The sequence below is a fragment of the Lissotriton helveticus genome, chromosome 10, assembly GCF_964261635.1.
Source record: "Lissotriton helveticus chromosome 10, aLisHel1.1, whole genome shotgun sequence".
In the NCBI taxonomy this organism is placed as follows: Eukaryota; Metazoa; Chordata; class Amphibia; order Caudata; family Salamandridae; genus Lissotriton; species Lissotriton helveticus.
In genome coordinates, this window is record NC_136071.1 from 432664764 (window position 1) to 432684429 (window position 19666).

The window sequence follows — 19666 nt, forward strand, 5'->3', positions numbered from 1 at the left end:
TGTCCAAAGATGTCCTTTAAAAGCATTTCCAGACCTACCCCAGTCAAAGTGCCCAGGTCATTGCCACCACAGTGCACAATTATGAGGTCAGGGTGTGGTAGATGCATAAAGGATTTTATCAATGGTATCAATTGGTGACTTCTTAATCCTCTCTGTCCAATCCACACAATGTCCACATTTGGTAAATCAAGGTTGTAAATACCTCTGTTACTTGCAAATTTTTCACTCCAGTAAACAAAGCTATGACCCACAAACCAGACTTTTGGCATCTTGAAGGTAGATGTGCTTGTATTCAGATGAGTTGCGGAAATGAAATGGCAGTTTGAAAGTAGGAATTATGAAAAAAGTGGTTGAGATTCAGTGCACTTGAAAGAGAAGAAATGATTGGTGATTTTTAAAATTCTCCACTGAAAATGAGGGTGCATGCTTTTGTTTTTTTAAATAAGTAATTCTAATGGTTGAGAAAAAGTCATTGAAAGAAACATTGCACATGATTAGCTAGTATATTGAGAGGTCAAACACCCTTGCTGGATTCATTTGCAACATAGTATTATGAACTTTTGAACTGGGTGCTGGGTTAGGTGGGAGTTACCATGGTAACAGGGTGAATGAGCACTGGGGGGGATGGGTGAATATTTTGTGAGTTTCAAAGTGTTGAAATGTAGAACCAATTAAAATGTTAGTTTGGTTTTGAAATAGTGTGGGGAGAATTTTAATTGGTTAAGTCCATGGATATGTGTGAAGAATTACAGGGAATCAGGGCCATTTCTGGTTGCAGTGTTTCAGCAGCAATTCAGAGATTCTGCTTAAGGAAATCTGGTGTGTGTGACTGACACTGTTCTAAATCTTCCAAAGCATTTTTAAAGGTGAGTAATGATTCTTTTAATAAAGATAGACTGCTGTATGCACTATGGGGAAGATTAAGAAGCGTATTGTGCTTCTTTATTCTTACATTGTCTGTCATGTTTTTTTGTAATGCTGTTAAAAAATGTAATGGGGCATATTTGACATGTATTTTGGAAATGAGTTAAGTTTCTGCCTTGTTTTGTAGTGATCGTTTAAATGGGCTGTGCTCTGTGTTAAAAATGATTTACTATGGAAAAAAAATTCTGGTAAAATGTCTGGCTTTTACATTTTGGTCAAGGATTACAGTGAGTGTCTGTGTGAAATAAGGAATTACATTTTCACATTTTTCAATAATGTCACCTGTGTCTGCTGACAGTTTGCCTCTCTTAGCTTAAAGGGTACTCTGTGCCTGTGTCTCATGTCACTTTGCACGTGCATAATCTCTCTTTTTCTGTGTGTCATTTCTCTCTTTGTGTGTGTGTCATGACATGTGTCTCACGTGTCTAAGGTCACACTGTGAGTCAAGCTTCATTTTAAATGGATCTGGGTGAATGATTTGCTTAGTTGATGTGTTTAAAAATATGGAAATACATGTTTTCTTAAAGTCAGTTAGGCTTTAGCATATGTACTAGTAGGGAATATTAGGCAACATGTCTGTTAGGCCTCTTACTTCAGAAATAGGCTCTAAGCTGTGCAATCAAGATCCAGGGTGTGCCTTTGAAATGAAAAAGGAATGTTATGTTTTGCTTATTTATAAATGTGGTCTGTTTTTTGCCAGTAGACACAGTGAAATAGTATGACCAGAGACACACATATTGCATGCAGAGACAGACATGGTAGATTACATGTAACATCCTGGTCATGTGCCTAAGATCACAATGTGTCAAGCTTGATTTTAAATGGATCTGGGTGAATAATTTGCTTAGTTGATGTGTTTAAAGTATGGAAATACATGTATTTTTAAAGTCAGTTAGGCTTTAGCATATGTACTAGTAGGGAATCTTAGGCAGCATGTCTGTTAGGCCTCTTACTTCACAAATAGGCTCTAAGCTGTGCAATCAAGATCCAGGGTGTGCCTTTGAAATGAAAAAGGAATGTTATGTCTTGCCTATTTATATATGTGGTCTGTTTTTGCCAGTACACACAGTGAAATAGTATGACCAGAGACACACATATTGCATGCAGAGACAGACAAGGTAGATTACATGTAACATCCTGGTCATGTGCCTAAGATCACACTGTGAGTCAAGCTTGATTTTAAATGGATCTGGTTGAATAATTTGCTTAGTTGATGTGTTTAAAGTATGGAAATACATGTATTTTTAAAGTCAGTTAGGCTTTAGCATATGTACTAGTAGGGAATCTTAGGCAGCATGTCTGTTAGGCCTCTTACTTCACAAATAGGCTCTAAGCTGTGCAATCAAGATCCAGGGAGTGCCTTTGAAATGAAAAAGGAATATTATGTCTTGCTTATTTATATATATATGGTCTGTTTTTTGCCAGTAGACACAGTGAAATAGTATGACCAGAGACATACATATTGCATGCAGAGACAGACATGGTAGATTACATGTAACATCCTGGTCATGTGCCTAAGATCACACTGTGAGTCAAGCTTGATTTTAAATGGATCTGGGTGAATAATTTGCTTAGTTGATGTGTTTAAAGTAAGGAAATACATGTATTTTTAAAGTCAGTTAGGCTTTAGCATATGTACTAGTAGGGAATCGTAGGCAGCATGTCTGTTATGCCTCTTACTTCACAAATAGGCTCTAAGCTGTGCAATCAAGATCCAGGGTGTACCTTGGAAATGAAAAGGGAATGTTATGTCTTGCTTTTTATATATATGTGGTCTGTTTTTTGCCAGTAGACACAGTGAAATAGTATGACCAGAGACACACATATTGCATGCAGAGACAGACATGGTGGATTACATGTAACATCCTGGTCATGTGCCTAAGATCACACTGTGTCAAGCTTGATTTTAAATGGATCTGGGTGAATAATTTGCTTAGTTGATGTGTTTAAAGTATGGAAATACATGTATTTTTAAAGTCAGTTAGGCTTTAGCATATGTACTAGTAGGGAATCTTAGGCAGCATGTCTGTTAGGCCTCTTACTTCACAAATAGGCTCTAAGCTGTGCAATCAAGATCCAGGATGTGGCTTTGAAATGAAAAAGGAATGTTATGTCTTGCTTATTTATATATGTGGTCTGTTTTTTGCCAGTACACACAGTGAAATAGTATGACCAGAGACACACATATTGCATGCAGAGACAGACATGGTAGATTACATGTAACATCCTGGTCATGTGCCTAAGATCACACTGTGAGTCAAGCTTGATTTTAAATGGATCTGGTTGAATAATTTGCTTAGTTGATGTGTTTAAAGTATGGACATACATGTATTTTTAAAGTCAGTTAGGCTTTAGCATATGTACTAGTAGGGAATCTTAGGCAGCATGTCTGTTAGGCCTCTTACTTCACAAATAGGCTCTAAGCTGTGCAATCAAGATCCAGGGAGTGCCTTTGAAATGAAAAAGGAATATTATGTCTTGCTTATTTTTATATATATGGTCTGTTTTTTGCCAGTAGACACAGTGAAATAGTATGACCAGAGACATACATATTGCATGCAGAGACAGACATGGTAGATTACATGTAACATCCTGGTCATGTGCCTAAGATCACACTGTGAGTCAAGCTTGATTTTAAATGGATCTGGGTGAATAATTTGCTTAGTTGATGTATTTAAAGTATGGAAATACATGTATTTTTAAAGTCAGTTAGGCTTTAGCATATGTACTAGTAGGGAATCGTAGGCAGCATGTCTGTTATGCCTCTTACTTCACAAATAGGCTCTAAGCTGTGCAATCAAGATCCAGGGTGTGCCTTTGAAATGAAAAAGGAATGTTATGTCTTGCTTATATATGTGTGGTCTGTTTTTTGCCAGTAGACACAGTGAAATAGTATGACCAGAGACACACATATTGCATGCAGAGACAGACATGGTAGATTACATGTAACATCCTGGTCAAGTGCCTAAGATCACACTGTGAGTCAAGCTTGATTTTAAATGGATCTAGGTGAATAATTTGCTTAGTTGATGTGTTTGAAGTATGGAAATACATGCATTTTTAAAGTCAGTTAGGCTTTCGCATATGTACTAGTAGGGAATCTTAGGCAGCATGTCTGTTAGGCCTCTTACTCACAAATAGGCTCTAAGCTCTGCAATTAAGATCCAGGGTGTGCCTTTGAAATGAAAAAGGAATATTATGTCTTGCTTATTTATATATGTGGTCTGTTTTTTGACAGTAGACACAGTGAAATAGTATGACCTGAGACACACATATTGCATGCAGAGACAGACATGGTAGATTACATGTAACATCCTGGTCATGTGCCTAAGATCACACTGTGAGTCAAGCTTGATTTTAAATGGATCTGGGTGAATAATTTGATGAGAGTTAGAAAGATGGAAACTGTGAGCAGACCCAGGTGACATTATTGAAAAATGTGAAAATATAATTCCTTATTTCATACAGACACAAGGTGTGATCCTTGTCAAAATGTTAAAGCCATACTTTTTAGCATGAAACACTTACCAGAGTGAGATGAGACACACACAAACAGATAAATGACACATAAAAAAGAGAGAGATTTGGGGCAGGCACAGAGTGAGATGACACACAGCAACAAAGTGAGGTGAGACACAGGCACAGAGTACCCTTTTAGCTTAGAGATGCAAACTGTGAGCAGACACAGGTGACAATATTGAAAAATGTGAAAATATAATTCCTTATTTCATACAGACAGTGAATGTGATCCATGTCAAAAATGTTAAAGCCATACTTTTTACCATGAAACATTTACCAGAGTAAGATGAGACACACGCAAACAGACAAATGACACACAGAAAGAGAGAGAGATGGGGCAGGCACAGAGTGAGATGACACAGAGGCACAGAGTGAGGTGAGACACAGGCACAGAGTACCCTTTAAGCTAAGAGATGCAAACTGTGAGCAGCCACAGGTGACATTATTGACAAATGTGAAAATATAATTCCTTATTTCATACAGAGACTCAGTGTGATCCTTGTGAAAAATGTTAAAGCCATGCTTTTTACCATAAAACATTTACCAGAATGAGATGAGACTGACGCAAACAGACAAATGACACGGACAAAGAGAGAGAGATGGGGCAGGCACAGAGTGAGATGACACACAGGCACAGAGTGAGGTCAGACACAGGCACAAAGTACCCTTTAACCTTAGAAATGCAAACTGTAAGCAGACACAGGTGACATTATTGACAAATGTGAAAATAGAATTCCTTATTTCATACAGACACTCAGTGGGATCCTTGTCAAAAATGTTAAAGCCATAATTTCTACCATAAAACATTTACCAGAGTTTGTTGAGACACACGCAAACAGACAAATGACACACACAAAGAGAGAGAGATGGGGCAGGCACAGAGTTAGATGACACACAGGCCCAGAGTTAGGTAAGACACAGGCTCAGAGTGAGATGAGATACAGGCACAGAGTGAGATGAGGTACAGGCATAGAGTGAGATGAGACACACAAAGAGAGAAATGACACAGAGAGAGAGAGAGATGGGGCAGGCACAGACTGAGATGAAACACAGGCACAGAGTGAGATGAGACACAGGCACAGAGTGAGATGAGACACAGGCACAGAGTGACATAAGACACAGGCACAGGTGCATGGTGTAGGCAGAGAGTAAGATTAATAATGAAACTGTACTGCATTGTTACTGTGACACAGTTGCTGTGGTATAAAGTAACTTATGTTGTAAACTAGTGTTTATATTGTTTACTTCTTGTAATTGCTATGTAGTATGTTTGTAGTGGTCTATAATATGTTATTGTTTCTTTACCACAGATTGTAATCATCTATAGAAAGATAAAAGAATATACCGTCAAAGGAAAGACGTAAAAAAAACATAAACAGGATTTAAGGTCCAAGAAAACAGAAATACAAGACTCATCCAAAACACAATCTTCGGTGAAACAAAATAATGCTCCTGGTAAGCAAACTAAGGACTTTTTAAGGAAGTTATTGAACTGTCAAAAAAAAGATGTTGTTTCAAAGAAGAATACTGGATCTCTTAATAGAAAGAAAAAAGTCTGCCCCTCAAAAAATGTTAGACCTGTAGAAGGAGATGATATTGTCTATAGCAATAGAAGGAGAAATCAATTTATTGAAATTCGTAGACGAATGTTTTATAACAGAATAGTTTCTAATTTATTGAAAAATGTAAAGATGTATAAAAAAAGACCGCTTTTTACAATAAAAAAAACATAATGAAGATTGTGGATGAAGCATTTAAAGCAGAGGTCTTCAAACTTTTTGATCCCGAGACCCCCCTGTCAAACATTTTTAGACGTAAGGACCCCTCCTTACAAAAATTTCGGGAATCTGGTACTCCTCATCCTCGACAACCATAAACGTCCCCAATTCCCACGGCAAAGCAATTAATGTTTGTGCACCGAATACCTGCAACTACAGACACTCCCTGCCCCTTCTTTCTGGACCGCACTTGAGGGTTCGTGTTTTCTGTTTGTGACTGCTTGCCGGTTTTTCCCTCTGCCGTCCCAATCTATGGGGGTCTATATGATGGCGGAAAGACAGGCACCTCTGGGCCGGTGGTGGCGGTCCTTCCGCCATCACGAAGCACATTACCCACTGCCAAATTAGGATGGCGGTGGTGCTGCGGCAGACGTAAAGTCTGTCCGCCGCTTCACCGCCAAAGGTAATCCTCCCGATCGCCTGGTGGAGTGCGCTTGAAATGGTGGCGGTGCCTAGCAGGCACCGTCTGCCAAATCAGGATGTCTGTAAACAAAGGCATTTCCAAGGCGGCAATGCTGCCATGGGAATGCTGGCAGGGATTGGGTTTGGGGGCCTGTTGCAGGCCCCCTTTGGGGGGGGGGTTGGTGTTGCTGCACTGGGGGTACCCATGGTACCCCCCTCATTTCCATGCACCAAGTGGCAGGCACCACGTGGTACCTGCCACGTAAGGCAGGGAAATGCTGTGCACGCACTTGGACATTGCGTGTGGTGCTGCATTGTCAAAAGTACTGGCGGGCGCATCCTAATCGCAGTGGTGGGACCGCTGCATGTCTGGCGGGCTGTCCCAGCACCGCAACGATGGCGGGTGGACTGATGTCCGCCCACCATCGCAATGAGCCCCTATGTGTTTTCCCTCTAACTTGTAAATATTTGGTACAGAAAAATAAGTGCTGGTATCCAAAAATAAGCGCCTATGTTCCCCACCAGTAAACACCGGCTCAAATTAAGCACTGATGCTAAACAAGTTTGGCTCTCAGGAATCAATGACCAACTTAGAGTCACAGTCTATTGTCTCATATTTGTTGTGTTTAGGACACTGGGCCAGCGCTTAATTTGTAATAAACAAAAGAGTAGCGTCCCACATTTTTCTTAGGAGCCCACAGATGGTGCTTGCTGAATGTTGTGCTTACTGATCACCAGGGATCCTAGTCTTGATTCCACCTCTGTTTTTTTTTACCACCACCCTTCTTTCCGTGTCCCTTTAACTCACTTTTGCTGGTTTATTTTCATGCTTATTTCCTCCATTTGTCACAACTTTCTATTGACTTCCCCTTTCTTTTTTTCTTTTTCTGGGTCAGAACCTGATGAAAAACAGTTCCCAAATATTAATGTATGTGGCCACCATGGGCCATCAGTGTTGGATCGGGATCATATTTAGGCCGGGGGAATCCCCAAAAAAGGGGCCCACATTCCAGAATCGTTAATTGTTTTGTACTTTTATTTAGTGTGAACTCTGCCTCTGGCAGAAAAAGTATTTGCAATGCAATAGGTCTTGCATTTTAGAAACTTTGACCTATTGGTATTAACAATGCCATTTATTTATGTGTTTACAAAACACCTGCAATAATAAAAGGCACTGTCATTTACAATACCAATAGGTCAAAGTTTCTAAAATGAGCGACCTATTGCATTGCAAATGCTTGCTTTTCTTGCTCCTAATTGGCCTTCAACACCTCCTCCGGGATAGCAAGCACTATGTAAATATATTTACAATGCACTTCGCAGCTCCTCACAAAGCTTCCAGTGATTCAATCACTGAAAGCCAGTACCGGCTCCCATTCATTCTTTACAACTGAAAATTGCCCTTTGCATTTTCAGATTAACTCATAGCGTATATTTCCATCAATTTCAGGCAAGCATCATGGAAGGAAATCCTTGTTTAGCTATCTGATCTGCTCCTATTTCACAGCACATGTGAACACTTCTTGAATGGCATTACAGCTTTAAGTACTTTAATTTCATAATGAACTGTCCGGGGCCTTTGTTTTTTTCAAGAGTTCAAGAAGTGAGGCCCAGGAATGCGCGACCCCCTTAACAGGGCTCCACGGCCCCCATGGGGGTCGCGCCCCACAGATTGAAGACCTCTGATTTAAAGTGAAAAATAAGTTATATGGATTAGTAATGAATAGAATTCGTACACTAGATAAGGTAATTAATGTTTTCAAATCAAAATGTAAGTGGAAAAGAGTAATTAATCGGACTAATTTTTGTGATGTTTTTTCTGGAGAATGGAAGCATAGTTCAAGTTGTGAGCCATTTTTTAATGAAGAAAGTTACTTTCAGGATAATGATTTGGTGCATGCAGTTGACACCAGTGGTCGAGCATATGAGGTGAAGGACGGTTGTCCGGTTAAAAAAGAAAAAATTGTGCCTAGAAATACAGAAGAGGTGCTAGCTGATGAAGTTTTAGTGAGATGTCCTAAGGCTCCAGTGTATACTTGGAATTGTAGTAGTATTTGTAGTGTGCGACAGGATTCAATTGATTTGTTTCTCAGTTTCTTACGGACATATACTAAGAAAAGTCTAAACAAAAAATGACAATTTTGCAAGAGTTAGATCCTTGTAGAGTGAGAGAAAAAACAGGTTTGCATGGGCATTCACTGGCTTGTCTTTCAAGAAAAGTATGTCAGAGTGTTTTTCACCATTTTAGGATGTTAGCAGTGCATCATACTAAAGTGAGGAAATTAGTGAGAAGGTTGTATTATGCAAAAAGTCCAGCACTTAAGCTAAAACAGTTAAACAGTGCTCTTTTGCATGGCACTGAATTAGATGTGAAGAACATTTGTGAAGAAATTGAGTTTTGTTACTTTGGTGAAAAAGAGGACAGTGCAGAAACTGATACAGTAATAGAAGGTAATGTGGAAGAGAATGTAGAGATTTAAAGTACAGAAAAATTTGAACATGAAATTACAAAGTTTAAGGTCAATTCAAGTAAAAGGCCTAATTTTACTTGTGTGTGTTGTCATTACAAGAATCAGACTAGATTAGATGATTTATATGTAAAAAGCGAAAAGGAAAATAATAATGAGTGGAAGGATTTTGCAACTTTTTTGTTGGTAGAAAATTGTTTTGATTTGGGTTCTGATCAACGTATTTGTAAATATTGTTATAATAAATTAAATGAAAACAGAATGCCTGCTCGAGCTGTTCATAATAATCTGGAGTTGGTAGACATTCCTTCTGAATTGATGGATTTAAATACCTATGAGTCTATTCTGATTCAATGTGTGCATCCGTTTCAGGCTATTGTTCGCATGGAGTCTAAGACAGGGAAATTGCCTCCTTCAGATTTACAGAGAGGATTAAAGGGAAGAGTTGTTTATTTGCCTCTAGATTTTAAGAAAAATATTGATACAATTGGTGTAGAAAAAGTAGAAGAGGAACCTCTGGTTATTCTAGTTAATGGTGTTCCGACAAAGAGTAAGAAAATCTGGCAAGAATTAGTGGATGTTAGGAAAGTCAAAAAGGCAACGTTGTATTTGGTATAAAACAATCACTACTACCAAAATGTATATGTTGGAGAAGAGGAAACAACTGTAGAAGAGGACAGTGATTTCTCAGCTGGGCAAATTGAAAAAGTTGAAGTCTCTAGAAGTGAAGAAATTTATGAACATTATAGTGTTCATCCATTGCATTCCAAAGAAGTGATGAGGAATGCTATTGACTTGTTTCAAATGAAAGAAGCAAAAGGAAGTCCCATTAGTGTATGGGAATAAAGTTTGATAGCTCGTTGTTTTCCACAGTTATTTTCAACAGGTCAAGGTGGACGATATGACGACCGACCTGTTCAAATTCCTGCATCTGAATACCGGACTTTAAGATTATATGCAGAAGATCCAAGGTTTCGTCAATGCATTCCATATTTGTTCCACCTACTGTTTGAGAGTGACTTGTCTGGACTTTCTTATGCAGTGAACCATATACTGAAAAGTGGAGTACATCTACAAAATGTTTCGGCAAGGGAATTTATGGATAAAGTGAAACTGACTTCCAAGACAGTGTTTTGGAATCTCAGCTAATTAATCTCATGGCATGTCAGCGTGGTACTAATGAGTATTGGTACCATCGTCATGGGGAATTAAAATGTATGCTAAGAAACTTAGGAACTCCTACATGGTTCCTCACTCTTAGCTGTGCTGAGTATGCTTGGGAAGACTTACTTGAATTTCTGCGAGAGGCAAATAAAAACATTGAAAATATTGAATACAAGACACCTGGAGAACTGTGCTCTTTGGATCCTTTTAATGTATGCAGATATTTCAATCATAGGTTTGAAGCTATGATGTCTTTTATTACAAACATCCTCTGCTTGGAGAGGTGTTGGATTTCTTTTGGAGAAAGGAGTATCAAGCAAGAGGTGCTCCTCACATACATATGCTGCTATGGATTAAAGATGCACCAAAATTTGGAACAGATTCAGATGAGAAAGTGATGAGTTTCATAGAGCAGTATTCTACATGTGCTGTTCCGAAAAGTACAGAAGAAAACAATTTAAGACATCAAATTTTACGCTTTCAAACCCATCGTTGTGGAAAATACTGTCGTCAAAAATACAAATCCAAGGACAAGTTCTACACAAAATGTCGTTTTGCATTTCCACGTCCAGTAACATCGAAAGGAAGAGTGACCAATTTTATGTCTTCTCTGCGACATACTGTGACAAGAAAATCACCTAAAAATACATACAACCTAAGAAGAAATGAGGAGTCCAAATACATAAATGACTACAACCCAGTCATTTTGTCCATGTGGAATGCTAACATGGATATTCAATATGTTGCTGACAACTCTATTGCTGTGGCTCTATATGTGACGTCTTACATCACAAAATCAGAAAAGACAGAACTGAAGGAAATGTGGGAGGAAATTTCACATGAAAAGAGTCTAAGCAAGAAATAATACAGTTACAGTCTGAAGATGTTGTCGCATCGAGAAATTGGAGCATATGAATGTTCTGATCGGTAATCATTCACAAGTCTATATGCCAAATCTAGAACCATCATTTGGGTGAGTCTAGGTCTTGCTGCAACACGAAACCGAGTTTTGAAATCTGTACAAGAAATAGAGTATTTGGCGGAGAAAGAACCAAACAGTACAGATATTTTGAAGACAAACATGTTGGATACATACTATCCAAATAGAAGTAGTTATCTTGAGAACGTTTGTCTCTATGAAGTTCTGCAAACCTATACTTTTAAGAGGAAGGTCACAGAAGATATCAATAAAGGTATATATGCTGTAATTGGATGTGAAGGCTGTCTGGTGAAACAAAGATAAGGCCATTTGATTAATCATCGAAAATTGAGTTGTGAATCTTCAGACAAAAGGGAATTTTACTATTTAGCTCTTTTGCAACTCTTTAAGCCATGGCGTACAGAAGAGGAACTACTTGGAGATTTTCTTACTTATGAAGATTCGTTCAATGCAACCAAGAATACCATAGAATGTACTGTTTTTTCAAATTATCTGCAAATGTTGAACAAGGAAATACAGCAAGAAGCTACAATTGCATTTGCTAGAGACAGTTCTCAAGACAGAGTTCATTGACTGCTTCATTGAGTCAGGATCCACTAGGAGGACCAATTATACAAAATGAAGCTGCCACTGCCATGAATGAAGTGGAAAGAGCTATGGAACAGGCTCAGGAGGATGTAGTTAACTTAGAAGATTTGGAAAAAGAACTAAACGTTGAGCAGAGACAAATATATGACGAAGTCACAGAACAGATTGAGCATGGTTTATGTCATGAGAAAAAAGAGTGCTCATGTACATCATTTATACCCGTCCGACTGTACGTGAGTGGAGAAGCAGGAACTGGAAAAAGTTTTCTGATTAAAGCAATTGCAACGTATCTGCAGAAAAGAACGGAGTCATTGCTGTCTAGTGATGTTACCGCTCCAACTGGGTTGGCAGCACACAACATTAAAGGGATTACTTTACATCGCTTGTTGATGCTGCCAGTAGAGCATGATAATAAATTACAATATCACAAGCTATCTGGAGAAGTTTGTTGTGAAGTTTCAAGAGTCCTAAAGAAAATGAAACTTCTTATCATTGATGAGGAAAGCATGGTATCAAAGTAATGCTTGCTTTTGTGCATTTGAGAATGCAAGAAATTCTTAAAACAGAGTATGATGTGTTATTTGGAGGCAAACACATCATTGTTTTTGGAGATCTACTGCAGCTAAATCCAGTGAAAGGACAACCAGTGTTTAAAATGCTTACACATGAAGATACCAGGAAGTACCTAGGAAGCATTGGAAATGTTAACATTTGGTTAAATTTCAAATATGCAGAACTGCTTCAAAATATGCGACAGGCAAAGGATGAAGATTATAAAAATATTCTACAAGATGTAAGAATTGGAAAATTAACTGAGCATGGCAAAGAAGCTTTACATGGACGATTAATTTCAAATTTGTTTCCAAATGAAAATATTCTCCCAGAGAATATTTTTAAGAAAATTCCTGAAAAAAATCTGTTATATGCTTGATGCCAACTCTGCAAGAATGTTCAATCTTCAACAACAAAATGTTACAGTTAGAAAATCAACAGATTGTGAAACTTGAAGCTATTGATAAAATAGAGCATGAAGGAGCAACTATTATTTTGTCAGAAAAGTTGAAATCAAAATTGGATTCTTTAGAGAAGGCAATATCTAAAACTGCTGGTTTGGAAAAGACTCTGTATGTATCTTTAAATTGTCGTATAATTTTACGATAGAATTTACATGTGGAAAGAGGTTTAGGAAATGGAGCAATGGGTCTTGTTGTTGATTTTATTAATTACTGAAATAGAGATGGAATTGAATTTATAAAAATTAAATTTGATGGTATTGAAGAAGTACAACAAATCAGTCGTCGTTCTGCTCGATTTTTGCTTGTAAAAGATTTATATGTCCGCCGAAAACAGTTTCCTGTTTCTTTGGCATATGCAGTGACTATTCATAAATCTCAAGGTTTAAGTGTAGATAGTGCTTTGGTGAATATTGGAAGTTCTGTGTTCAAAGAGGGTATGGCATATGTTGCTTTATCTCGAGTCAGAACTTTATCTGGATTGTACTTGATTGATTTTGATGAGACAAAGATTAGTGCTGATCTAAATTGTGTAAAAGAATATAATAGGTTAAGAAGAGAGTATGCTCCCAATTTACCTCAATATCCTCTATTTGAAAAGCGTGTAGTAGGCCGAAAAAGAAGAAATGAGAAAAATTGTAGTGAAGTTGTAGCAAAAAGAAAAAAAGTAGATGAACCAGTAATTGTAAGCAGAAAGGAAAAGGATTCAGTTAAAGATGTTGTTGGATTTCAGTTTGAAAACAGTTCTGGTGTCAACTGCTATGCTAATGTAGTGGTTAATGTTATTTTTTTTCTCCAAACTGTACAAGAACAGATTATTGAAAATCGGGATCAAAGATTTTGTTCTTTGTTGAATTCTGTGTTTGAGAAATGTAGCAGTGATAGAACAAAAACACAAACTGTTTCTGAAATTCGAAATGTTTTAGACATATGTTCTGTTCTAAATCAATTTACACAGAATATTCAGCAAGATTGTCAGGAATTTCTAATGTATATGCTTGGTGTATTGCAAGATGAAGGTGTAGATGTAGAAAATCCTTTTGGCCTTTCTTATAAATGGCAGCATGACTGCGACAATTGCTCCTTTTCAAGTAGTACTACAATAGACACTGAAAGATTTATATATTTGTGTTTACCAGACTGCAAATCAGTGTCTTTTAATAATCTAGTTAGAGAAGCAAATCAAAACATGGTCTGTACTCAATGTAAATCTGCAATGCTATCAACATTATTTATACAAAGATATGGACAGTATGTAATTTTAATGTTCCAACAATGTAGACCTGATGGAACTGAATTGACAACTTTAATTAAAAATGTTGTTGCTTCTCAATTATCAATTTCAGGCAGAACCTTTGCAACTACAGCAATTATTTTCCATGATGGTCCTTCGACAACATCAGGACATTACACAGCTTATTTAAAATGTCAAAAAGGCTGGACTAATTGCAATGATACTCAATTGGCTTTCACACAACGTTTGCCTTATCAGTTACCAAATTCTTACCTAGTATTCTTACAACCGAAATTTTAGGAAAGGTAATTGGCCTATGAAGATTGGAGCAGTTAATAAAACTTAGTCTGCTGTTCAAAATTACTTTGTGAGTGAGATTGATTAAGATATTAAAAAACTTGTAGTTGTCATAGAGGTGGTGTAAGTGTATCACGTAGTGTGTGATGTGAGTATTATAGGAAATAATAATCATAAGTAAGCCAAAGGTGTAGATATAACTATTGTTTCATAATGTAAAAGATGTTGGAGCTTTTCTTTCAGAAACTCGGGTAAATGGAAGAATAAGAATACTATTGAGTAATTTCCAAAGAAAAGGACTTTCCATATACTATTTGGCCTCGTGGAAAAGTACGTGGATCAAAAGTGAGTTAAGATATGTTTTTTCACATTTTTACATTATTTATTCAATCGTTGTATGTGTTTTTTAAACACAATCATTTTGATTGTGGTTTTTTTTTGCCCGCTGTCATATGATGAGTAGTATTGAAGTCACTGTTTTAAGTGGAATTCAATATATTCTGAGAACAGCAAAAATAAACCATATAACATGCTGTACAAGTTAAATTATATTTAGTATTATTAAATATATATTATTGTCTCCTTGTCTCATATTCACTCACCTTTTACCACCCTCTATCACTCCTCTTAAGTCACCCTCACTGCCCTTCTCTCACCCTCCCTCACCTCCCTTCCGTTATTCCACTTCCCTCACTTATCCTCATTCCCCATTCCTTTACTGCCCTTTCCCTCTCTCCCATCCACCACTTTCCAGCTGTCAGTCACTCTACTTCACTCCCCTTCCCCTTCTTTCCTTTCTTTGCTCTCTCAATAATTGCCCTTCTCTCACTCACCTTACTCCACTTCACTCACTCCTTCTCTCACTCCCTCTGTCCTCTCACATCCTCACTCCCTTCCCTCACTCCCTCTCTCTTACCCTCACGCTCTCGGTCCTCTCACTCTCTTACTCCTCTTCCATCAAACTCACTCCCTATAACTCACCCACACTCCCTCACTTACCTTTCTTTACTCCTTTACTCAGTCCTTTTCTCTCACTCTTTCCTTCACTACCTCTATGTCCTCACTCCTTCAGTCCCCTTGTCTTACAATCACTCGCCTTTATGCACCCTCTATCACTCCTCTTTCCTCAACCTCACTGGCCTTCTCTCAGTCTACTTCACCCCCGTTCCCTTACTCCACTTCCCTCAGTTATTTTCATTCCCCATGTTTACTGCCCTTTCTCTAACTCCCCTCACACACTCAACTTCTTTCAGTGTCCCTTCTTCACTTCCTTTCCCCTCTCTTTCTTTCCTTCGCTCCCTCACTCATTCTTCTTCCTTTACTCACATTACTCAAATTCTCCCATTCCTTAAGTCACTCCCTCTGTCCTCTCACTTCCTCAGTCCCCTTCCCTCAGTCTCTCTCTCTTAGCCTTATTTTCTCTAACCCTTCAGTCTCTCACTTCTCTTCTGTCTCGCTCACTCCCTATAACTCACCCACACTCCCTCACTTACCTTTCTTTGCTCTCTCACTCAGTTCCTTTCTGTCACTCTTTCCTTCACTACCTCTATGTCCTCACTCCTTCACTCCCCTTGTCTCGTGCTCACTTGCCTTTATCCTCCCTCTATCTTCCCTCTTTCCTCAACCTCACTGCCCTTCACTCACCCTCCCTCACCCTTGTTCCCTTACTCCGGTTCCCTCAGTTATCCTCATTTATCATCCCTAACTCTCCTTCCTCTTTCTCTCCTCACACACTCACCTTTTCCCAGTCTCTTTGCTTCACTTCTCTTCCCCTTCTTTCCTTCCTTTGCTCCCTCAGTCATTCCCCTTTCCTCACTCACCTTACTCCCCTTTACTCACTCTTTCTCTCACTCCCTCTGTTCTCTCATATTCTCACTTGTCTTCCCTCACTCCCTCTCTGTTACCCTCACTCCCATTGTCCCCTCACTGTCTTACGTCCCTATATTCACCCTCACTCACCTTCCATCCCTCATTGTCATGAATCTACCATCACTCACTCCTGCTTCCCTGTCACTCACTCCCCTTTCTTTACTCCCCTTTCTTCCTTTAGTTTTCCTAATGCACATTCATTTAGTATCTTACTCACCTTCACTTCATTCCTCTCTCCTTCACTTCTGTCACTGAATGTATCCATCTCATTATCCTCTTAGTAATTTACTCTCCCTCTATTTCTTTTTCACTCTCTCTGACCTTCACCATTCCTTTGTTTTCCTTTCTGAGTCCTTCACTCCTACTTTATCTCTTACTACCCTTTTATGACTTTTAATCTCCTGCTTTGTCTCTTGTATTGTGAAATACATATTATAAATATTATAACTTACTTTTTTTTCTCTTTCACAGATATTAAATTTACTGAAAATGTCTAATTAAGTTTACATTACTTATAAGGTAAGTTTGACATACAAAATTAACTTTCTCAACACTCTTTTCCTTCACCTCACTACTCTTCTCTCACTCACCCACACCCCCGTTCCCTTACTGCGCTTCCCTCACTTATTCTCAATCCCCATGTTTACTCCCCTTTTCCTCACTCCTCTCCCACACTCACCTTCTTTCAGACCTTGTCCTTTACTTTCCTTCCTCTCTCTTCCCTTCCTTCGCTCCTTCACTCTTTTCCCTTCCCTTACTCTCCTTACTCCACTTCACTAACTCCTTCTTTTACTCCCTCTGTCCTCTTACTTTTACACTCCCCTTCCCTCATTCTCTCTCTGTTAGCCTCATTCTCTCCATCCTCTTAGTCTCTCACTCCTCTTCTGTCACGCTCACTCCCTATAACTCAGCCACACTCCCACACTCATTTTCTTTCAGATCTCCTGTTTCACTTCCCTTGCCCTCTCTTCCCTTCCTTCGCTCCATCACTCTTTTCCCTTCCGTTACTCTCCTTACTCCACTTCACTAACTCCTTCTCTCACTCCCTCTGTCCTCTTACTTCCTCACTCCCCTTCCCTCACTCTCTCTCTCTTACCCCATTCTCTCTGTCCTCTTAGTCTCTCACTCCTCTTCTGTCACGCTCACTCCCTATAACTCAGCCACACTCTCTCACTTATCTTTCTTTGCTCCCTCATTCAGTCCCTTTCTGTCACTCTTTCCTTCAGTACCTCTATCCCCTCACTACCTCACTCCTTTTGTCTTACCCTCACTCACTTTTATCCACCCTCTTTCATCCCTCTTTACTCATGCTCTCTGTTGTTATTTCACTCCCGTTCTCTTAGTCTGGTTCCCCCACTACCCCTCATTCCCTATCTTTCTCTCCCTTTCCCTTTACTTTCATCCCCCACTCACCTCCTCTCAGTACCTATGCTTCAGTCCTCTTCCCCGCTATTCCCTTCATTCGCTCACTCACTCATTCCCCTTACCTCACTCACCTTACTCCACTTCACTCACTCTTTCTCTCACTACCTCTGCCCGGTCACATCCTCATTCTCCTTCCCTCACTCCCTCTCTCTTAGCTTCACTACTCCGTCCCCTCACTCTCTCACTCCTCTTCTGTCACGCTTACTCACTTATCTTTATATGCTGCCTCACTCAGTCCTCTTCTCTCACTCTTTCCTTCACTCCCTCTGTCTCCCCACTACCTCACTACCTCACTCCCCTTGTCTCATACTCACTTGCCTTTATCCACCCTTTATCACCACTCTTTCCTCAGCCACACTGCTCTTCTCTTACCCTTCCTCACCCCGTTCCCTTACTCTGCTTTCCTCACTTATCCTCATTCACCATGTTCACTTCCCTTCCCCTCACTTACCTCCCACACTCACCTTCTTTCAGTCCCCCTACTTCACTTCCCTTCCCCTCTCCTCCCTTTCTTTTCTCCCTCACTCATTTTCCTTTCCTCTCTCACTGTACTCCACTTCACTCACTCCTTTAGAATATATTAAGAATAGAGCTCTTCTTGGAGAATTGGAGGTAGTTCTAAAAAGAATGCCAAACTGCTCAACAGGAAAAAAAAGGGGAAAAATTAGGGCTGGGGAGGGCAGCGATGTTCTTCCCTTTTTCAAACAATTAGTAGGATACTCTGCTCCCCATAACAAAGCAGTTCATCACACTGCTTACACTTAATTGTAATGTCCGAAAAAACAGGCCGAACATTTGGTATTAACTCGACTGGTCTTCCTCTCATGGATGATGTTGGTCCTCCGGTGGAAGTCGAAGCGCCATCTCTCGGGGGATTGCGTGCCAGGTCCCTGACACTCTCCCGGGCATAGTTCTGGGGGTGCCTTCTTTGCACATGCCTTATCATGGTGGAGTTCCCAAAACTATATTTTCTTGTGGGGTCACCCCGTGAACGAATAGTATGGCATATCTTGCACTCCACCTTTGGAGCATTTACCTTCTTCTCTCCTTGTGGAATGCTAAAAAACTTCCAAATGAAGTGCTCCTTCACTTTTGGCTGAGGAGGGTCCTCATGGAGAAACTCATCAGAGTCATAACTGCTGCTTGGTGGTCTTGCAGCCATTCTTTCCAAAGAATTGAAGAGAAGAAGGGAACAGGTCTTGCTCGCTCCAAAGTGAAAGAGGTAGTGAAGGAAATGGGTGGGGTTTTCATTAGTTGTAAAAAAAACTGTTAACAACCAATGAAAAGTGTTATTTTAAGGTCACATGACTTGACGCGCTTACGCTACGCGCTCCGGAGCACTTCCGGGAGCGCTTACGCGGCACGTACGTAGGCGCTTCCGGGGGCGCTTACGCGGTGCGCCTGAATGACATTTTGTTAGATTTTAGGAAATGCTTTTAAAGTTAAAATACGGTTATTTAAAATCAAAAGTACTACTTTTATAAGTATGCCACTAAATGCCTTGCATTATTATTTACTTTAAATACATACTTATATTTTTTTCCGCACGCGGGAAGAGCGCTCTCGCTACGTTTACGGGTGTGTTTACGGGTGCGCGCACCCTGAGCGCTCCGAGGTAAAATGATAAAAAAACAAAAAATACGCAGGAAAAATACATTGAAAAATTAATTTTAGAAAAAAAATATATATATATATAAAAAATATAATAATAGTTATAAGAAACAGCTACTAAAAAAACTTAATAATTCACTTTAAAAATCGTAGGTTACAAACTTGATATAGCAAGGAATTAGTTTTTAAAAACCTTTGAAATTCACTGAAAAAACCATAGGTTTCACACTCGTTATAGTTAGGAATTAGCATTTTAAAAACCTTTGAAATTCTCTGAAAAAAACATAGGTTTCACACCAGTTATAGTTAGCTGAACATTTTACTCATACAAAACCATTGAAATTCCCACGTTATAGTTAGTTGGACTCACTATAACTCGAGCGCCCGCAATCCACTGCTGATGATGTCACATATTACATCATTCATGACATGGT